Raw genomic sequence first — 24,380 nt, 5'->3', positions numbered from 1 at the left:
TAATGATGGTGATGGTGATGGTGATGGTTGTGGTGGTGAAAATGTGGTATTCGAGTCTAAATGCTACCGCTTAGAGCAGGGGTTCCCAACCGGTGTGTTGCGCAACCCTATGGAGTGCGTCGTGAAATTTTGGAATGAAAAATAAATGTTATGCCATCCAGAAAGTCCCTTTACAACGCATTTTTTTTATTTACAACGAAGTCTTTGATATGGTACATTTTATTTTGAGACAGACTTTACCAATGAAACGTGAACAACTGCAACAATGCTCAATTTGATTTTTCTGCCCAATAATTCGAATGAAAATGAACACCTGCAACAATGCTTAGCAATTCGTTTACTCTTCCTACTTATAAAACAGAGTTTAGAATCGTCAGAACATATTGATCAGATTCAGTATATAGGGTGAGCGGGTGGTAGTGCGACTATTTTATTAAAAGTGCTTTATTTAGATTTTATCATGGTCAAATTTTTAATTCGAAAAAGACAATCTGAAGGATTTTAATATATTAAGTATATATAATATAGGTGAATATAGATTTAATATAATTAAGGGGATACTGGGTCAGATGAAACAGTGCTAATTCAAATAATGAGAGCGAAAATTCCCTTCAAAGTTCACAAAAACGTACTGCGTTTCGTAAGTATAAAGTGATGAATACTTTCAATATGGTTTTACGTGGCGTGGAGATGAATAATAAACAAAATCCCGAGTGTCTCATTTGCGGAAATGTTTTATCAAATCAGTCGACGGTGCCAAATAAACTAAGAAAAGACATATAGAAAGTAATCATTCTCATGAAGCTTTCTAGGAGAAATCAATGATGCGAGTGGTAGAGCTTCAAAACGGGATTATTATTATTATTATTATTATTATTATTATTATTATTATTATTATTATTATTATTATTATTATTATTATTATTATTATTATTTGACGAAAAGCCAGAGTATGCTAAACTTTTGGAAAATAATTTTTGGAGTGCGAAACTAGCATATCTTGCCGAAATTTCCGAGAGACTGAACTCTTTAATTACAAGTATAGAACAGAAAACAGAAACTATTATTTCAGCCACAAACAAAATTCAAGAATTTTACAAAAAACTGAAGTTTTGGGAGTCTTCGGTTATAGCAGGCAAATTATTGTCCTTTTCTTTAGTTGAGAGCTTCGAAAATCGACTTGCTGAAACTGAAAAAGAATGCCCGAAGAAGTTAATAGCAGAACACCTAAATTCGTTACAAAGTTCCCGGCACCTTTTTGTTAAATTTTTCATCATGGAACCCAAATATGTGTGAATAACTATGTTTTAATATCCCAATTTTTCTTTAAATTCCACTTATACCTTGCAAGACTTAGTTGGAAAAAAAGGAGGTTAAAAACTATAAAATTCCCGTGCAATGAACAGTATTATCTCTCAGTCCGCTATAAAATATTCTACACAGAGTTCTACCACCTTTTTCTCCAGAATAAAAGCACTGGTTATTATTATGTTATTATTAATAAAAACAAATAAGTGTGCCGCGATATCCTGGGCATTCAGTAAAGTGTGTCGTAAGTTAAGAAAGGTTGGGAACCACTGGCTTAGAGTATTGTTTAATTTAATTATAGGCTATAATTCCAAGAAGATTATCCTCTAGAATTCTTTAAGTTTAATATGTCATTTAATCAATTTCAACCAAAAATTTTTCACATCTCCAGGTATTATCTTATAATAATGTTCAATTCCGTTATTTTCCTTGGAAAATCTCACAGCATTTAAGTATTATTTCATCATTTTCAATAATATTATCAGTTTTCTTACAGAACTTCACGAGCTCCAAATATTATTTGATTTTTTTTTTCTTTTCCCTGAGAGAATTTCTTTTAGTATGTTCTGACATTTGTTTTATTTGTAGCAACTTCAACTTAACATTTAAGATTCCAAACGTGCGTTAGTTGTAGGATAAATAATTCATTACAGACTCTCGATCAACCGCTATGTAGGTTGCGGAACCTATATAGCAATAATTCAGCTGACCTTGGTGACATGGACGGCGGTAATGCAGGCCCTCGAGGGTTGCGGTGTTGCCTTGACGGCAGTTGCAAGTTGTTTGTTTAAAAAATCGCAGATTTACTCGGAACAACTTGTGGTTAAAAAATCTCAGAGTTACTTGGAATTACCAATGGTATTCGGTACTCCAAGTTGAACCTACGTTGCTGGTAGACAATTATTGTAACGAATTCTTAGCTATTGCGTAGTCTCGGAAGAAAAAAAAAACAAGTCGTCCCCCACGGTCTAGTAGTTGTTACCACGATTGCCGTTGAATTCGAGATCCTTGGATTCAAATAGAACGACTATATAATTAGCACTGCTTCTTCGGGGAGAGAACTAAAGCTGGGAGTCCCATGTCGTAGATTCACAAGTACATCATGTAAAGGAATCTTGTCCCCAGAGCTAGGAAGCTGGTACCAAAACTGTTGAGTTGAGTGAGCTTGGACTATATCTCTACCGAATTAACAGTAGTAACGAAGCTCTAAACATCAACAAACCAGCAGAATAAACATTTACAGTCGGGTGGTAGCCAAACTTCTCTTTGTGCCAATGGGTAATGGCCACAATAAGCAAGTAATATAAAAAGACACTGATTGTCAAATTAGAACCTTCGTAAATTTAAATCTAAAATAATTTACGCATAGTTATAAAAGTAACAAATCAAATAAATGTAGTGATATATCTCCCAGAGGTCTGCATCGGACGTTTTCGCTCGAGCGCCATGTAGTTCATAGCATAATCCGATAGGTAGCGCAGATGCATGATGGGTAAAATTGTCGCGAGCGATAAATCCTCGAACGGTATAAGCCGAGCGTTAGACATTCATTCTTGTTACAGTGATGAACTGTGTAATAACATGATAGATGTTTATCATTTCAAAACTTCGCAGTGTTTAACTAACCTCTCCATAGTACAACTACAAAACTTGCTTTAAAATGTAATATAAATGTTGTAGGTAGGCCTAAATGTTTTTTTTTTTCCCCCACACAGGAGTGATTTTGTTTTTGCCACATCTGATAGATGTTATTGGATGTAAATGTAATTATTATAAACGGAGAACACAATCACGATAATGCAAGAACTGTATCAAGTTTTCTAGTAATAATAATAATAATAATAATAATAATAATAATAATAATAATAATAATAATAATAATAATAATAATCTCTAATAATTAATGTATCAATCTTTGCGTCTGTAACAGTTGTGCAGCATGATTATTCGTTTTATTATATTTTCTGTGACGTTATCTCTGTACTAATATTGTTATTAAGCTGCTGCTATAGGCTATCAATATTTTGTAAAACGTTTCTACATTGTCGCAGTATATAGGCGGAACACTGTGTATGGACCTATCATATTATATATGTGGTAAATCAAATATTGAATAATTATTAATTAGCAATAATAACCGTATATCGAAGTTTTTCATACACTATATATATATATATATATATATATATATATATATATATATATATATATAATTTGAACTGGTAATGAAAATTACGGGAAAACTGCTGAACGGATTTTAATAAATGGCCCCTCATTTTGAAGCTTGGAACCCAAAGTTTTTCGGAAAAGTAGTAGTTTTCAGTGAAATGTCAATTTTCCTACATAATTTTCCTATTTTCCAAAATCCATCTGTTGTCAGCTTTGAGAACTAATAGTTTCTCATATTCGAACAAAGCAATAAAATAAACATTATCAAGGAGGCCATGCCTCCAAGATTTCCAACAGATTCCTTCACATCACAGTGTCAATAGGTCGATTTTCGATATATATCTACAACGTCTTTGATTTTCATTGATGTCAGAATACTTAAGAAGTTTTTTTTAAATATTGTATAATTAATATCATGGTTTTTTTCTCGCTGTTATTTATACTCGCTTTAAAATCATACCGCGAGTTATCTTCTGTGTGAAATCCGAAGGCCTGTGTACTATTATTGAGACTGGTTCTATTGTTGTGAACTAGATTGTTGTTTATTGTTAATAAAATAACATTGACAGAAATACAATCTTAGTTCTTCCCTGAAGGAGGAAAAAAAACTCGTGCTCAGGGAGATATCTAAACACAAAGATAAACACAAAGATAATTTTTTGACACAAACTGGGTCAAGAAAAAAATACAGGAATAAATTAAATTTAAAAATACAATTTCAATTTTAACAATTTAAGTCATACAAGTACATATACATATTAAATCAATATATATTCTTTAAAAATTAAATTCCTAACGCTATTTTTGAAATTCCTGATACTAAAATTTTCCAAATTTGGGTATTTATCAATTATTTTATTGTATAACCTTGGACCAAAGTAGGTACCATGGCTCAGAGCTGTGCTTGTGAAACACTTTGGTTCCTCTAGTCGTATAAAATCGGATCTTTTAGTTCCATATTTATGATGATACAATTTGAATTTATTACGGTTTTTATGTATGAAGATTAATAAGGCAATATAATAAATCCGTTTAATTTTCAAAACATTAAAATCAGTAAACAAAAGCTCAGATGAGTAATCAATTGGTTTATTAAGGCATATTTTAATGATTCTTTTCTGAATAAGTATTAGTGGAGTGAGATTAGAATTACAAGCATTTCCCCACCCTAAAATTCCATACTGGAGAATGGATTGAAATAAAGCTAAATAAATGAGACGTAAAATATTAATTGGCAAATATGACCGAAGTATAACAAAGATATAAATTGTTTTACGTAATCTATTGCATAAATATGTAATATATTTGTTCCATCGTAAGTGTTGGTCGATCGTAATGCCTAAATACTTAACTTCTGAGGATTCTGTTAATATGGGACATTCACAATTTTGAAAAGAACAATCTGAATGATGAATTTTGAGCCTAAAGGAAGATTGAGGAGATTGAAGACCACTGGACCTTAGTGAAAATGGAACAACAGTTGTTTTGGATGTGTTTAAGGAAAGAGCGTTTGAATAAAACCACTCTTTAATTACCTGTAATCCATTATTCGCATTAATATAAGTGCCTTCCCAAGATTGTTCACCAAAAAGAATTACGGTATCATCCGCATATGAATATTTAACCCCATTATATTTGCGTAAATCTGTTAATAACAAATCATGTATATAAATCAAGAATAAAATTGGACCAAGAACTGTGCCCTGAGGGACCCCTACTTCTATGTTTTGAGTAAAACTAAATTCATTATCAATTTTAGTTACTTGATTTCTGTTATTCAAATATGACTTAAATAAACTTAGAACAAGACCATTAATGCCTAACAAGTTTAAATTCTCTAATAAAGTATCATGGTTAACGGTATCAAATGCTTTTCGAATATCCAAAAATATACCCAAGCATTTATTCCCTCGGTCTAACTCACATATGATTTTGTTTGTAACACATGAAATAGCGTCATCTGTGCCAAGTTTATTTCTAAAACCGAATTGATTTGAAGAAAGTACGTTGTATTTGTCCAAATAATTTAATAGACGACTTTTTATGCATTTTTCTAAGAGTTTAGATATACATGAGAGTAAAGATATTGGTCGGTAATTGTTCATGCATTTTTTATCTCCTGATTTGAAAATAGGGACAATTATAGCATTTTTCAATTTATCTGGAAATTTAGCATGTAAGAAGCACAAATTAAATACATGAACAAGCGGTTTAGCCAAGAAAATACTGAACAGTTTAAATATTTTGGAGGGTATAGCATCTTCACCAGGGCTTATGTTATTTTTTTAATGAGGAAATATGTTTAATTATTTCATTTTCTGTTACAGGGAACAAAAACATAGAAGACTGTAGTTGTTTCATATTATTACAAAAATTACCACTCTTCCTAGTTCTTATACTAGAAGCAATTTTAATGCCAATATTTGAAAAATAATTATTAAACTCCTGAGCTATTTCAAATTTGTCCGTAATTAATTCACCATCTTTATTATACAATTCTGTAACATCGTCTTTCACTTTCGGTTCTAAGTTAGTTGCCTCTCTAATTGTCTGCCAAAATTTTTTAGGGTCACTTCGATTGTTTTCTAGTTTTTCGGAATAATAGCTAATTTTCCTGGATTTTATAACATTTGTTAGAATATTTCGATATTTTTTGTATTTATATTTAAGTTCAGTATTGAATGGTTCTTTATGTACTTTCTTAGCTAGTCTATCTCTAGTTCGTATAGACCTCACGATACCAACTGTGATCCAAGGCTTTATTTTTTTATATTTACTAGATTGTTTAATAAATTTATTCGTAGTATTTTTACTAATAACCGTATTCAAAATTTCATAAAAATTATCAAGACTAATATCAGGATTCTCGCACTTAATAACATTATCCCAAGTTTCAGTTTTTATGTCAGATAACACATTTTCATAATCTATTTTTTAACACATGTAGATAAATCATATTGCACAAAAGTAGTGTTATTAATGAAGTTAATGAGAGCAAACGTACAATAATGATCTGTCAATGCACTACAATAGACTCCAGAATCAAAATTGAGAAAATTTGTACAACTTTAAAAAAAAATATGATCAAGACACGATAACGATAACTGTCTAGTGACTGCATTTAAAAATTTACTAAAACCAAATTCCTGTAGAATATCCATATATTTGTGGCCAAAATTGTCTAGACATTTTTCCAAGATTTGAATATTAACGTCACCAATGAGAATGTGTGTTTTAGAATCTTTATACTGTATACGTATTACTGATTTGTTATGAATATGATTCCGGTGATATTCAGGGATGTTGTGGCCCGAATTGCCTGGAATTTGCATTTGAGGGAAAACTGAAGAAACCTCAACCAGGAAATTCAACCCGACCGGGAATCGGACCCGGGCCCTCTGCGTAAGAGACCAGCATGCTGACCTCTTACACCACAGAGGTGGTCTCATGGTTTATTTGTCCCTAATGATACACATTAATGCTATTATTGGAACGACTCCAGAATATCGCGTAAGTACATGTCGTTATTGCTTTGTTGAATGATTTATTTTTGGTTCAGGGAACATATTTTTATGTACTTATTTATTTTTTCTACCCTTGTGCCATCAATAAAAACATGTGTTTTAATTATTTTTAATTTGCAGTCTTTGTACATAAGTATTTACGTGGTATTCTGAAGTATAGCGTTATTATTGATAGAAGAACCTTTCGAGGTTATGTAAGTAGACAGAGAGAGCTGCCGTGTGGCCAACGAGCTGCAGAGCAGCGAGAGTGGGGATAACTTCCCCTACTGGTGTTCTGTTCTTTGCGATTTATCCTATTGTTTATATTGTTATTAAAAATGAAATATTTAAGTGGTCTGAGTCTTTTTCAGATATTTAATTGCTGTGTGATGTAGATATGTAGGCTATTATGTGTGAGTACCTAATTTTTCTAGGTAGTAGTGCAGTCATTACGAGCTTATGGACAATAAAATTGTACGTCATTTATTCGACATAATTTATGCTAACGTTTTACTTGGCCAAAACGATGTCCGGCATTCACTGGTACTTAATATACTCCAAACGTTGTCAGACAATATCCTTACCAACAATCTTTATGCTATTTCATACAAAAATCCAAGTCTCTACCAAAACTTAAAATCAGTAGGTATGAGATTATATCACCTTATATCACTATAAAGGATTAATCCTAGGATTTTTGGAAAATATAATATAGCTTTTTTTAAATAAGTTAATTGTTGAAAATAATTTTAAAATCAAAAGCTAATTCTAAGTTATGCGTCAGAGCCTTCTAACGATCTTCTCCAGTAACATGAACTTTCGAGATTGGAAATGCTCGGCGCAGTAGCGTTTTCATTTGTTAAAGCAAGTCCTGACCATCGACCAAGAATGAAGCGATCATGTTTTCAAACAGCACGTGTTTTGATTTAGTTAAACATTTGTTTAAGTTGATTCGTGCTTAATTGAAGTAAATTATTTATATAAAAAGTGGTTTCGTATTTTTTAAAGTAATATCGAAATGAGTTGAACATGTGTTTCAGTTTAATTGCAATTTCTTAAATGAAGTGAATTATTTATGTAAAAAGTGATTTCATCTTTTTTTAAGTAATATCGAAATGAGTTAAACATGTTCCAGTTGAATTGCAATTTCGTAAGTGTAGTGGATAAAATGAACTACATAAAAAGTGATTTCATCCTTTTTTAAGCGATATAAAAATGAGTCTAAGAGGACGCCCAAGAAGGCGAGGCGGTGGACATCGCTGCACTGCTGCAACCAGGGCTTGTAATCGCGATGCAGTGAACAATATCCGTAATAGGAATGTAAATCCGTTAGCACGAAATACTATTCATGATGAAAGATTAATTGAAATTTTCAGTGTTGGCTCTTTAAATGAAATTTGTGGACACTGTCAAGCAAGGCACTTCCAAAATGAAATGCTGAATGGGCATTTCAATTCTTGCTGTCATAATGCTTTGGTTTATTTCCCACAACCTCATATTAATGATACTCTTAAAGATTTGATGATAAATGATAATCATTTTATGAACAACATAAGAGAGTATAATAGTGCCATGTCATTTGCTTCGTTTTCTGCTAATCGTAGTCATATTCCTGGGATAGGTCCTTATTGTTTTAAAATTCAAGGACAGATATATAGTTATTATAGATGAAGCATCGATGATTCCTGTATTGGCAGTATATTGCATTGATCGCCTGATAAAGGACATTATGAGATGTGGAAAAGAGATGGGCGGTAAGACTGTGGTGTTTGGTGGAAATTTTCGACAAGTTTTGCCTATGATACCTAAAGGAGGAAAGGTTAAAGTAATTGAGTCATGTATTCAGGCTGCTCAAGTTTGGTAAAAAATTAAAATACTACATTTGAAGACAAATATGAGAGCCAAATCCTCAGAAAAAAAATTTTGCAGTGTGGCTTTTACAATTGGGAAATAATGAGATCAAAAGTGACATAGGAGATAACCTAATAAGAATTCCTGATGAATTTATAACTAATGATTCACTGATAACTCATGTTTTTGGTAATTCTATTGATAACAATATTACATCTTACTGCAACAGAGCTATTGTCTGTCCATTCAATGATGACTGTACAATCATTAATGAAGAAGCATTGGAACTAATTGACGGATATACAAGAGAATATAACAGTATTGATATGGTACTGCCCGATGACCATGATGACAATTTAATAAATACCATACCAATAGAATATTTGCACTCCATCACACCATCTGGGATGCCTCCGCATACATTAAAGCTGAAAGTTGGAGCAGTTGTAATGCTTATCCGAAATATGGATATGGGCTTTGGTTTGGTAAATGGTGTCCGAATGATTGTTACAGAGATGTATAATCATCTTTTAAGACTAGAAGTGATTGCTGGTGCATCCAAAGAACAAGTAACCTATTTACCACGTATTGATTTGTTGTCCACTGACAATAATTTGTCTTTTAAATTAAAAGGCGTCAGTTTCCATTACGTCTTGCTTTCGCAATGACCATCAACAAAGCACAAGGCCAGACTTTAGACAAAATTGGAATGTATTTGTCTCGGTGCGTTTTCAGCCATGGGCAGTTATATGTGGCATTCAACAGAGTCAAAGCCGAAAGTGATGTGAAAATTAAGGTTATGCCTACTGCACATCAGGGTCAATTTCCAGTGTTGAAGCATATTTCACCAAGAACATCGTTTATGATGAAGTATTGAGATGAAGCAGTACTTCATATTGAAGATATGGCTATGGTATAATTATGGTTTCATTTACTTTGCTATAATAAATTAAATGATTATCAGTTCCAACACAGTGATATAATCACCAAAATATGCAGCTAATGGTGCGACGAGCCACTAGTTTATTTATAACTTCATAGTTTATTTGGTATGTTCCATTGACTGTTACATTAAACGTTTGTCATAAACGCAGAAAATAAAGCCTTATTTTTACCGTGTGAGCAAAAAATATGTGTATTTAACTGTCGCCTTCCATACAAGATAAGACATGTCGGCGAGATGACCTTGTACTGTGCTTCTATTTATTACGAGCGTATCACGACCGATCGTATCTCACTCGAGGGTGCGACACTCGACCGAGTTCAAGCGAGCGATTTAACTCCAATGCAGCACTCTACACTTGCTACAATACTTAATAATATAATTTTTTCAATTTATCAAAAGAAATATTCCTTGCATGTTCAGAAAAACCATTTGTATGTGGAAAATATTCGTTTCTGTGTCAAAAGACGTGACTTCAGAAATATGAAATATGATACAGCATTTATTACTACAAGTGAACAATAGTTTTTTGAATCTAATAATGCATTATTTGGTACGTGGCACATCACATTGAACCGATAATTATTTTCAAGAACACTTATTTCCTTTAATAACTATTGGGATTTTAATTGTACGTACATACATACATACATACATACATACATACACAGACTTTACAATATTATTCTTTCACACGTCATGACTTCAGTCATTTCCACAATTCTGAACTACAGCAGAATGATTATTACTAGAGGAGAAAAATGCGCTCCGGCGCCGGGGATTGAACTCGGGTCCTTGGTTCTACGTACAAAGTGCTCTAACCACAGAGCTACGCCGAAGTTCAATCCACAGCACCGGATCGAATCCCGTTTCTTTAGTGTTTTTCCCTTTGTGGATTGATCCGGTGCTGTGGGTTGAACTTCGGCGTAGCTTAGTGGTTAGAGAACTTGTAAAAAGCGAATAAGAGAAGAGATAGAATAATATGAAGTAGGAAAACGAATAAGATGAATCAGGGAAGCGAATAATAAAATAGATGGAATAAGATGAATTAGGGGAGCGAAGAATAAAAGAAATGGAATAATATGAAGTAAGAAAGCGAATAAGAGAAGAGACAGAATAAGATGAATTAGGAAAGCAAAGAATAAAAGAGATGGAATAAGATGAATTAGGAGAGCAAAGAATAAAAGAGATGGAATAAGATGAATTATGGGAGCGAAGAATAAAAGAGATGGAATAAGATGAATTAGGGATGCGAAGAATAAAAGAGGTCGGTTAAAAAGAATTAGGGGAGCGAAAAATAAAAGAGATGGAATAAGACTAGGAATGCGAAGAATAAAAAAGATGGAATAAGATGAATTAGGGATGCGAAGAATAAAAGAGGTCGGTTAAAAAGAATTAGGGGAGCGAAAAATAAAAGAGATGGAATAAGACTAGGAATGCGAAGAATAAAAAAGATGGAATAAGATGAATTAGGGATGCAAAGAATAAAAGAGATAAAATAATATGAAGTAGGAAAACGAATAAGATGAATTAGGGAAGCGAATAATAAAAGAGGTGGAATACGATGAATTAGTGATGCGAAGAATGAAAGAGATGGAATAAGATGAATTAGGAGAGCAAAGAATAAAAGAGATGGAATAAGATGAATTAGGGTTGCGAAGAGTAAAAGAGATAGAATAATATGAAGTAGGAAAGCGAATAAGATGAATTAGGGCAGCGAAGAATAAAAAAGATGGAATAACATGAAGTAAGAAAGCGAATAAGAGGATAGAATAAGATGAATTAGGAAAGCGAAGAATAAAAGAGATGGAATAAGGTGAATTAGGAGAGCGAAGAATAAAAGAGATAGAATAAGATGAATTAGGGGAGCGAAGAATAAAAGAGATGGAATAAGATGAATTAGGGATGCGAAGAATAAGAGATAGAATAAGATGAGAAAGAAATGACAGTTATAGCATACAATAGAATACAAAAAGAAAAAAGACGAAGGGAAAAAGAACATGAAAATCAGAAGGAGGAAACTGACACAATCAATGAGCTTGATTTATTAAGTCGAAAGTCTAGGTTGAAATTCACTTCGCCTACCGCAGCTTCGACTGATCCTCAAAGAGACATTCCTTGCAAAGAGTGCTTACAGGTTTATTTATTGTTGCTGCTTCCCCAGTTGAGTAAGATCGTGTATGTAGTACACAACTAACATCATAGGGCCAGTGCGAGTTTACTATTGTAGGTGGAACGAACCTTGAGAACAGAATATCTAAAGAGAATATCGATGTGAGCTAATCTTCCCTGCTATTGTTCCATGAATTATTTACCAACATATTCATAAACCCAGCCATTACGGTAAATATCTATGAATAATTGATCGCCGAATTGGAACACTGGCGAACAGAAATGTAAATGTACACCAATATGCTTTCATTGGCTGTCATGTGACATAACGGTTCAAAATCATTATTATTTCACGATCGAAAAGTCGTGTTTTTTTTTCCATTTAAAATAAAATTCATTATTTACTATTCATCACATTGATTCTGAAATTGTATGGTCTGACTGTGGAATAGAAACACTTTCATACCTATAACCTACGTTTAAAATAAATACATTAATAATATAATAAATAACATTAATAATAAATAGTAATGATACAAATATATAAAATAACATCATCATTCTCATCTTCACCATAATCTTCAATAACAACATTGTTAAGATAATTGTAGCAATTTTTTTTCGTAAATTTTCATAGTCTTCATTTTTTTTTTTTTTTTTTTTTTTTTTTTTTTTTTTTTTTTTTTTTTTTTTTTCCCCCCACAAGTCTTTTAATGGCATCCTCTTCATATAAGCCTCCTAAATCTTGGGTTTACTATTTGCTACTTCCACAGACTCTTGCTTGTCAGCAGAATTCAAATCACTAGACACAGTTTTTACAGTAGTTTTTTTCACCTTTGGTTGCAATTTCTACAAGAGGCGACTCACTTTTGGTCTCACTTTCATTAAATGAAACTGATCTCAATGAATTTATAAGCACAACGTTTCTTGGTTTGGAGTTGGATAATCACATGAACTGGAAAAGACACATACTGTAGAAAAAAAGTAGCTATGTGGAAAAGGGAGTAGTGAAAAGTGCAAATAATTAGAGATGTAGAGTGAGGGGGGTTACAATATTTTTGGTATAATGATGGGTTAGGAGTAAAGTAGAGGAAGAATTGATGAAAGATAAGAAAAGACTAGTGGAAGAATTGCAATTAGAAATAAGTAATGTCCCAATTGACTTGTAAGATAGGCGTGTAAAACGAGGAGACGGGACTGTATACTGATAATGTGAAGTGCCGCCTCACCGAAAGGTATATTGCTTAAAGACAAATATATACATTCATACATTCATTCATACATACTGTAGAATATATCACTCCTAAATTGAGCTTTAACTGTTATGCATTTTAAGATCTTCAACTTCTATTGGCACTTTCCAAACATTTATCATCTTGGTAAAGCGTCATACATGTAAATTATGTTCTAATCACGTCACTGAAGTCGGCTGTTTAGTTTGTTCAGCTGTTCAGCTGTTATGAACGTCAAATCACTATTCAGTATTTGTAATAAGCTGCTTTTTAACCTGTTCCATCTTGACTTGACTTTTCGAGAGCCGAACCCGGACGGATCGATGCACTTGCTTACATTGGACCATTATGCGCCCTATACAGAATGTTAAAAAAACATTCAGTATTTTGAGAGATAGTAGTATTCATCAAGACAAGAAAGAAACATCTGATAAACACGAGTCCTAAATATTATAGTGATGTACCGAAGTGCATATGATATTTCCGTGCAGGAATTCTACGTTAGCATATGATGAAGGATCTGTGAAACGGAGAAAAATTCTCTCCGGCACCGGGACTCGAGCCCGGGTTTTCGGCTCGACGTGCTGACGCTCTATCCACTAAGCCACACAGGATTCCAATTTCGATGCCGGATTGAATCCTCTCAGTTTAAGCTCCACCTCTTAGTTTCCCTTAGTGGCCAACCCTCATGCACTGTGTCACAGATGTGTGACCGTGGCACAATGTCCAACACACTAATGTGCAGAGGTGTCATTACGAGTGAAACTAAGAGGTGGAGCTTAAACTGAGAGGATTCAATCCGGCATCGGAATTGGAATCCGGTGTGACTTAGTGGATAGAGCGTCAGCATGTAGAGCTAAAACCCCGGGTTCGAATCCCGGTCCCGGAGAGAATTTTCCTCCGTTTCATAGATCCTTCATCATATGATAACGCAGAATTCCTGCATGAAAATATCATCGCAATAATATGATATGCGTAGTCTAAATAAACACTTAGGGTGCTATTCATAGACATTTTGCTATCCCGCGCTACGAGCGTGCTAAACAGGATTCATATCATGTCATATTGCTAAAACTGGTTTATGAATACGAAAAACGTTAGTTCGCTGATCATCCATTGAAAGCCCGCGCTAAGAATGTGTATGAATACGGCCCTTAGTGATTTAAGACGGCGTTCATTCCGTCGGAACCCTGCCACTTAGTCACTCGTAATGAGTGCACCTCTGCACATTATGATGGCCCAGACCCAGACTGTTCCAAGTCCATTTTACTTTTTTTTTTTTTCAGAAGAGCTATTTTAAGTTTCTGACATTCAAAGCTTCATGAAACAATTTCGAATAGCTTCATAGCAACCTTATGGAGAGGAATATTTACAATTTTGTTCGATTCATATATGCAGACAAGAACTGGAACACAATGAAACACAGATTTCTTTCTTATAAAAAGTTGAACTTAGAACAGCCTGGTTCTCAGCCATCGATTAGTATGTTGGACATTGTGCCGGTCACACATCTGTGACACAGTGCATGAGGGTTGGCCACTAAAAGGAAACTAAGACTTGGAGCTTAAACTGAGAGGATTCAATCCGGCATCGGAATTGGAATCCGGTGTGGCTTAGTGGACAGAGCGTCAGCACGCAGAGCTGAAACCCCGCGCTCGAATCTCGGTGCCGGAGAGAATTTTTTTCCGCTCCACCGATCCTTCATCACGAGTCCTAAAATTAATATTTTCCGAGATATAGGTACTTGTTTATCATCAACATAGGAAGCCATTATAAAAAAAGCATTCAATATTCTGAGCGATAGCAGTAGTCATCAGAACAAGAGAACGCAGTCTAATAAACATGGTTCTGAAATTAATATATTCCGAAATATGTTTACCAGTATCTTAGGAGATGCTCAATATCATTTCCATTGAAAAAGGAAAGCATTCATTATTCTGAGAGGTGATAGTATTCATCGAAACAAGAAAAAATGTCTAATAGACCTAAACATGGGACATAAAATTAAATTTTCTACGAAACAAAGGCTTTTAAATTGGTATTGTAAGAATAGTGTATCTTCTAATGTAAGCTCTTTGGTTGTTTATTGGGTATGCAGTAATCGGAAATGCAATAAACAAAAGGATAATAAAGTGTGAATCCCTAAGACGTATGGCAGAAAGATACGTTATAATGAATGAAAATCACATTGAGCATCTCCTAAGATGCAGATGAAAGAAGATATTAATTTTAGGACCCATGCTTATTGAAGATTTTTGTCACGTTTTGTTGAATACTACCATCTCTCAGAATACTGAAGCTCTTTTCTTTATGAAAATCGCATTGAGCATCTTCTATGACAGGGATATAGAACTGGCGAGAGAGGGTGGAAAGCATGGGGAAAACGTTGGTTCCCAGTCCACAATCCACCGGCGTTGAATGACGTATCTGTGGCCAGTACGCAATCACATAAGACAGACACTGAATACAAATTCCCTCCCCTACCAAATCAATGACGTGGGGGTGGAAGGAAGGGGTGAGTGACATATTCCGATGAGTGGCGTAACGCCACAATTGTCGCCCAGTTCTGCAAGCCTGTTCTATGATGTTGATGAACAAGTAGGCATATTTATATCTCGTACGATACTAATTTTAGGATGCATGTTTATTTGACTTCTTTGTCTTGTTTTTGATGAATATTAACACCTCTCAAAATATTAAATATTTTTTTATATGACAAGTCCGATAAATGACCTGGATGGCATTCATGAATCCGATGCTTACCAGTGGGCCATCCTGCCTCATCCCTGACAGAGCCAGATCCCATTCTCGGACGAGTACCTGATAAGCCCCAGGGCCGAGCCCCAATCCCTTCCTATATCAGCATTGGAATCCCGTCGAACCCCAAAAGTTTACCTCAGCTTATTTTTAACTGTTGCATTTGATAGATGAAATGAGGGGGATATGGAGAGTGTTTATGGAATGAGAGGGAGAAACGGGAGTACTTTGAGAAAACCCGTCTATGTCGTCTCCTTTTTCAGTCCCAAATTTCATCATGACCTGGCCGGTGATCGAAGCCGGTCGCATATATGGAAGACCAACGCGCTAGCATTTGAGCCACAGACGGGTCACTCACTTGTCTCTGAAATGGGCTATATTTTTGTCGATCATTCCTTTTCAATAGAAAAAAGAAGCATAATAAAGTATGACATTTGCTGATGATATGGCGTTGTTAACAGAAGAGGAGACGATACTAAGGAATATGCTTCAGGAGATAAAATCAATGACAGACGGTGAACAGTATGGGATGAAGATAAATGCAAACAAGACGAAGATCCTGGTTATCGTAAGAAAAATAAAGAAGATAAACATGTGAATTCGAAATGGGGCATTAGAACAAGTGGACACTTTCAAATATTTGGGGTAGGCTATACTGTAAGTAATGACATGAACTGATGCCAGGAAACTAAAAGGAGGATAGCAATGGCAAAGAAAGTTTTTAAAAGTAAAAGGAGCATCTGTGGACTTTTGGAAAAAGATCTAAGGAAGAGACTAGTGAAGTGCTTTGTATAGAGTGCGGCATTATATGGGGCAGAAACATAGACATTACGACGAAGTGAAGAGAACCGACTATACTCCGTTTCTGGAATCTGTGGAGTAGGCTATAGCATTTGAAATGTGAATATGGAGAAGAATGGAGTGTGTGAAATGCACAGATAAAATAAGAAATGAAGCTGTGCTAGAAAGAATGGGTGAAGAATGAATATTGCTGAAACTGATCAGTAAGAGGGAAAATAAATAGGCTAAGAAGAAACTGCCTACTGAAAGATGTACTAGAAGAAATGGTGAACGAGAGAAAAATTCAGACCAGAAGATGATATCAGACGATAGACAACATTAAGCTACATGGATCATATTATGCGGACACTAAGAGGAAGGCAGAAAATAGGAAATGTTGGAGAATGCTGAGTTTTGCAGTGAAGGACCTGTCTTTGGGCAGAAAATTGAATGAATGAATGAATGAATGAATGAATGAATGAATGAATGAATGAATGAATGAATGAATGAATGAATGAATGAATGAATGAATGAATGAATGGGTGGGTGGGTGGGTGCCTTTTTATTTACTTTCAGAATCTGCACAATCAGATACGCGAATGGTAATGTTATATGGAGTTATGGAAAAACCTGTGGCACTGCTACTTCTTTGTAATGTCACTCAATCACCTCTTATTTTCTTACGAACTATGCTTAGGCCAGTTGCGTACACAGTTGTGTATACTATTTATTTGTACGAGAAAAATATCAAACAAATTTCAATTTGCGTGTTATACAGGGTTGTTTTCGATCTCTGATAACGAATTTGAATGACATCATGTGCGTCAGGAGTCACACGACAGCTGAACTGTGGCGCGAGGTGACAGACCAGTAGTGAGTGATCTCATAGTCAGAGTGCACGGCGACTCACAGCAGAAATTCCCAAGAAAATCGAGCCTTTTTGGGAGGAGTACATAACAACCCTTTCCGATGCCAAGTACAGTTAAGTGAAAATAAAAGAAGCCTGCAATAAACGAGATTTCGTTATTTCAAGAAAGGCATCTTCTGTGTACTTAATAAGATTGGTAAAGCTCGAATGGAATTAATTTGTATCATCTCGTGGGGTGCGGCGACTTGTGACGGGGGGTAGATTTGCTTGCTTTTTCCACTCTGGAATTAATCCCATCAGAGCTTTGCCAGTCTTATTAGGTACACACAAGATGCCTTTCTTGGAAATAACGAAACCACGTTTTTGCAGGCTCCTATTATTTTCACGTAACTGTACTTGGCATAGGAAAGGGTTGTTATGTACTCCTCCCAAAAAAGCTCGATTTTCTTGGGCATTGCTACTGTGATACACCGTGCATTCTGATTATGAAATCACTCACTACTGGTCTGTCCGCCGCAATTCAGCTGTCGCACAATGTGCAATAACGCAAATCTAGTTGGACAAAATTAATAACTTCTCTGCATTCCAATGGATTGTTATGAAACTTTGTACAGACCTTATAAATAGCACATAATATTTTTTTGTGTACAAACTCTGAATACATTTGTGTATGAGGAACTACCACTTTATAGGTGGTGGTTTTAGATTAAAATAATAACTTCTCTCCTGTCTAACAGATTTTTATGAAACAGTGTACGGAAGTTACAGGTAGAATATATTTTTGTGTACAAACTATATTTATGGTTTCATAAGAGGAAGTACCCCTTTGCAGGGAGTGTATTTACGCAAAATTAACTTCTCTCCTACATAACAGATTTTTATGAAACATACAGGAGTTACAGGTAGCATATATTTTATGTACAAATTCTGATTACACCTGTATGCTACCTATAGGTCTAATTGTTGCACCACTATAAAGGGGCAGTTCCTCTTATGAAACATAATCAGACTTTGTAGACAAAAAAAATTAAATATTCCACCTGTAACTTCTGTATAAAATTTCATAAAAGTCTGTTAGATAGGAGAGAAGTTATTAATTTTTTTTAAATGCACACGCTGTAAATGGGTAATTTTTCTTGTGCAAACATAATCAGAGTTTGTACACAAAACATGTGTGCCACCTGTAAGGCATGTATAAAGTTTCATAACAATCCGTTGTAATACAGAGAAGTTATTTTGTCCAGCTAGTGATTTTAGTTATGATTCACTGTGCGTTTGTTAAAGTTAGATAAAAATGTGTCCAATGTGTTTTAACGTGATGTTCGATGTTATGTGAATAATTTTGTAAGCCTAAAACACTCGCACAGTGATTAAGAACTTCCTTATTCCATTATTCTTTTCTACTTCTAAGCCAAATATGGAATAGTTACTGTATGCCCCACCGCAAGAACGCGCAAACTTTAAAACAGGGATTCAACACTCTAAATGATGTGTTAAATGGTAAAATATTGTTGTAACCGTTACGTGATCGACTATATTAAAACTCACATTATATTTGGGGAACTTTAAAATAATATTATTTTTAATTGTAATGTTGAAACCCTTCTGTGAGAAGAATAATACTTTACAAACTTGAAATTGAAGTTACATTAGTAAGAACGTACCTATCTGAACAGATTCCAAGTCTCACAACACAATAAATCACTTACAATTGGCTCTTTTTCACCCACGTAATAAGCCTCTGTCTACAGCTGAACAGGAGCGAGAAGTGTTAGGAAGAACTCATTGTTCAAACCCTTCTAAAAATAGCTTGCCGCCGATAAAACAGTAAAAGCTATTTCTCACAGCATTCTTCAAATGTTAAGGAACATGAATTCATATTCACCTCTGCCTAACTAAACAAGTCGAAATTTGATTTTTGTCCACCTATACTGGGAAAATTGCACACTGTGTGTCGGTGTGATTCCTGACGCACATGACGTCATTCAAATTCGTTATCAGAGATCGGAAACAACCCTGTAGACATCAGGGAACAATTCTTAACCAAGGAAAAATCCTTTGGCAGAATCGTGAATCGAACCGGAAACCTCCTGATTAGGAGCCGACTTTTCTAACCACTAGATCCATTGTAAACACTTGTAGAGATAATTATAGGCGTACATAATACGTAACAAACAAAACAAAACGGTTAAACAAAATAAAGGAAAAATAATAATTGAGTAATAGCACACACAAATTACATTAAATTTATTTATGGCTCAATCATATTCACTAATATTATTATAATTAATGCTTTAAGAATCTAAATATCACACTAGCACCCAACTGAGAATGCAAACCTTTCACTCATTTACAGGGATCCTACGTATCCCTTGTCACTTAGACTTTTTTTTAAGATGTTAGATGTCACGTTTATAAGCCGGAACGAATTTAGGCCAAGAATATCGGCCCACTGTGTTATCTCAAAATTTCGACATGTGCGATAAAAGGCCGACAAATTTTACCTGGAAACAGGATTCTTTCACGTGTGAATCTAGAACATGGGTCTCCCTCCCGGAAGAAGCCATGTTAAATGCTGGTTCACAATAAACTGGGAACGAAAACGACAACGAGAACGAGAACTGAAATATTGTTAAAATAAATGTATTTAAATGTGAGCATTCACAATTAACTATTGTGAATGTTCACATTTAAATACATTTATTTTAACATTATAGGCTGGTTCACAATAAACCGGGAACGAGATCCAGAGTGAAAGCGAGAAGCAGAGAACGTGAATATGAAAATTTTTGATTCACAATAAACCGACAAGATAGACGACTATGCATATCGATATGCATGTCAATAACGATATGTAAAGTCGATATTACGCATTCTGATGTTATTTGTGTATAATTGACCAATGGCGTTCTCTCATGAGTACAAGGCAACCAACATAAACACAGGTTAACCAACTTCAAAATTTCAACGGTACTATAAATATGCCCATGCATCTTTATTATCACAACCTATTTTAAGTCTACCATAACGTAAAATAATTAGAGAAGAAATATTTGTAATAGAACAAAAATGAACACAACAGTAGTTATTGAATTGAAGCATGATTATGTAGTGTGTAATACAACCAATCTATACTAATAATAAATCTGTAGCCAAAATTTTTCTGGTAATTTTCGCTTTTCCAAAAATAATTCGTCTTAACATGTATAATTAACCATCCTGAAACCGAAAATCGCTTTTTTTAAATTTTTATTTGTATGTCTGTCTGTCTGTCTGGATGTTTGTTACCTTTTCACGCGATAATGGCTGAACCGATTTATATGAAAATTGGAATATAAATTAAGTTCGTTGTAACTTAGATTTTAGGCTATATGGCATTCAAAATACTTTATTTAAAAGGGGGTTATAAGGGGACTTGAATTAAATAAATCGAAATATCTCCCTTATTATTAATTTTCATGAAAAATATTACATAACAAAAGTTTCTTTAAAAATAATTTCCGATAAGTTTTATTCTATACAAAATTTTGATAGGACTGATATTTAATGAGATAAATGAGTTTTACAATTACAATAACAACGCCATCTAAGGCGCTGTACTGAAATAAAAACAAATGACTTCGTCTATAAGGGTTCTTGGACAACAATAATCGAAAGCTATTAAACATAGCCTACAGAGAATGTTTCTGTGTTTGTATGAAGTAATATCGGAAGCTAATTAATTGTTTAATTATATTATTTCACCATAGGAAAGTGTAGTTTCTCCAGGTGGACATAATTCTACAATATTATTACAGTAACTTCTGAAACATATAGCAAGTAATATAAAGTATACACATTAAAACTAAATGATATGTCAATCTTCATTAAACTATGGTTGCATGTAATAACTATTAAGAAACATATTAAAGGAATTGTCATTGCACCAAATGATTGCTCTCTGGACCAAAATGACCGCATTTTAATTATTTAAATACAATTGAAATTAAGTAGCATATTAAACGATTTATCCTTCTATCAAACACGAATGTTCCCTGGATCAAACGTCCTATTTTAATTATGTAATTACTTTATACAGTATTTATTTCTAACAGGTGCAGCGAAGCGCACGGGTACGGCTAGTACAGTAATAAAATATGATTCACTTACGATCGGTGTTCAAAGATGCAGCTATTGAAAGCCACGTATTCTCCTTCATTTTCTCATCTTTATACGAGGCGCGCCGCTTATCGTAAACGTAAGAATTTTCCTCAACACTCAATATTAGAATCTCATCAAATAAAACTTGCTCCATGATGCACAGCACAGAACAAAATAATGCATAGGTTATGTCACGGTCTTCTTGCTACAAAATATACGACAAAATAGCTTTTACATGGCAATAGAATGAATCTAGTGGGCTGTGATCGGAAATGTGAACGCCAAAGTTGAAACTTGGCCAACTCTCCGTTCCCGATCCCGGGCTCCGGCAAGCTTTTCGTTAATTGTGAATGCTCACATTTAAATGTACACATTTTAACAATTTTACCGTTTTAGCTTTCGTTCCGATTCTCGTTTCCGGTTTATTGTGAACCAGCCTTATTTCCGTTCTCGTTTGATTGTGAACCAACCTTAAGAATTGTATAACCTGTTAAAATCCATCGCCCTCTACCGGATTTGAATCTACGAACCTCATATTCAACAGCCAGCTTGGTAACCACTAGACTAGATTACCAGGAACTACTCTCCAGTAGGAGAAAAAAGTTTTTTCCATGTTGAAGGACGGAAAGCGTGCACACATGTAACTTTCAGAATTGTTTTTGTCTAATGGCAGGACCCTTAACTTGCCATTATTCGCCCCGACTTATACGATCGTGTCGTCGCTAGACCAAGAAACGTAAAACACTTAGTTCGTCAGAGACTATTCAGAATGCACCAAAGACGATGAATCTACATCACACTCGTATCAGTGAAGAAGAAGAAGAAGAAGAAGAAGAAGAAGAAGAAGAAGAAGAAGAAGAAGAAGAAGAAGACGGAGAATATTGTTGGAATATCACAGGGAAATAGGAGTACCCGCTGAAAACCCTTGTGTTAATTGGACCTGGACTTGTCCAAAAAAAATTATAAGTTCAGGGAAGCGGATTTGAACCCGCGATCCCTGGCTTATAGGCCTAAGCTCAACGCGCTAGCACTGAACCACCGTGGCGGTATACTTTTTAGAAATACGGTGAAAATACGTTTTCTTCTGCTGCTGTGTTATATGTCGATGTTAATGACATACAAATTCAAATATTAATAGAAAATCGATTTGTGTAATTTCCATACCTCTGCAAAAAAATTACAACTGAATAACATTCATACAGTAGGCCTATTATGGAGCTTCGTTTAGCCTACGCTTTGAAATATTTACCGCGTCCTTTCCCGCTTTGTACCAACACAATGCTGAATAGTCGATAATATGTATGGACAATAATTAATATATCGTGGACTTTCCCATGAGTGCAGTATCCACAACGTACTGTACATAATTTGTAAGACAAAGTAGGAACTCTTTTATTATGTAAGGCTGAAAGAAATAATTTCAAAAAATGTATTTAAATTCTAACAGTATTGTGCTATAGTATTAAAATCTTCATAATCTTACATTGTTACGCGATATCTTGGAACCCATGAGTCCATTTTCAAATTAAATATATGTTACTTTTAATTGTATAATAACTTAAAAATGGATGTACTCATTGAATTATTTCCAACTACAGTCCAAGGCACGGAACGAAATATTTAATGCTTAGGTGTACCTGTCATAGTTTATCAGAGTTTCCGACATAAATAAACAATGTAAAAATTAATTATATTAATCATATAAAAATAGGTCAGTAAAATAAAAACAGAAAATTTGTAGCGATAAAAAGCGAAGTTACGCTCACTTTATTAATATATTAATTAATCGTCTTACCTGAAGCCCATGTATCTTTTATCAGGCAGGCTGTCACTTTGCTGGTCTGGTCTCGCCGGCTGCCTAATAACTTCTCTTTCAGTTCTCAGCTGTCAAAGGATTCTTACTCGGTCCAGCCACGCTAATCATGGAGTTCTAAAAATTCCCACTAGCGGCAGCACAACGCTTCCTGGTTTATACACTGTCGTGTAGAGCGCCTAGCACCGTCTTGCGGAACTTTGTCCGTTGCGCACGTTTCTACTCAAAATCTACGAAAGAACAATCCTCGAGGGACTATTAAATGAAACCCAAAGCGCACTACCATTAGAATAGTACCTACGCATTCCTTTCTGATCGGTCAACTACACCTCAATTGCTACGAGAGTAACTCAAAATATTAATTACAGTACTGTATAATTTAATAAGAAAGAAAGCTCTGTTATTTAACGTTTAAGAGATCTTTGATAAATTATGGCATGAAGATTTATTTTGTAAGTTATTGTAATTCAACTTCTCACGTCCTATGTTTAAGATATTTTAATTAGTAAGTAGATCATTTCATGTTTAAGTTCGAGGCGTTCTTTCCTCAACTACCTGAAATATTACAGCAGGTGTAACTCAAGGATCGGTTCTTGGGCAGGCTATATATCTTGATTGTCAAATTTCTTATAAATTATGAACAACTTTTTAAAATTTCATGTGGTAATTGCAATTATTATGGTATTTTACTTTAATTAATTACTATTTCGGCTTAAAGTAAAATACTATAATAGATTCAGTTAACACAACAAAGTTAAAAAGTTGTTTATATAACAAATTTAACAATCACCAGTTCTTGGACCAGTATTATACAATCTGTATAAATCATACGTGATCAAATTGCCTTTATGTTATCTTGTCTTTTTTTAAAGATGATACTGCGCTTTACAATAAAAACAGAAAT

The 24,380-nt window shown here is 34.4% G+C and overlaps 1 protein-coding gene across 1 annotated transcript in view; it reads right to left on the bottom strand.

Annotated features, from left to right (window-relative positions):
* Window positions 1-23,615, bottom strand: part of LOC138704231 (uncharacterized) — a 276,917-nt gene extending 253,302 nt beyond the window's left edge. Inside the window, exon 1 of the mRNA XM_069832111.1 lies at window positions 23,459-23,615. The gene's annotated coding sequence lies outside the window, so the exon portion shown is untranslated. The remainder of the gene's footprint in view (window positions 1-23,458) is intronic.
* Window positions 23,616-24,380: the final 765 nt, after the last annotated feature.

This window comes from Periplaneta americana, chromosome 8 (assembly GCF_040183065.1).
Source record: "Periplaneta americana isolate PAMFEO1 chromosome 8, P.americana_PAMFEO1_priV1, whole genome shotgun sequence".
In the NCBI taxonomy this organism is placed as follows: domain Eukaryota; kingdom Metazoa; phylum Arthropoda; class Insecta; order Blattodea; family Blattidae; genus Periplaneta; species Periplaneta americana.
The sequence above is the reverse complement of the archived record's forward strand: the minus strand, read 5'-3'. Positions and strand labels throughout refer to the sequence as shown.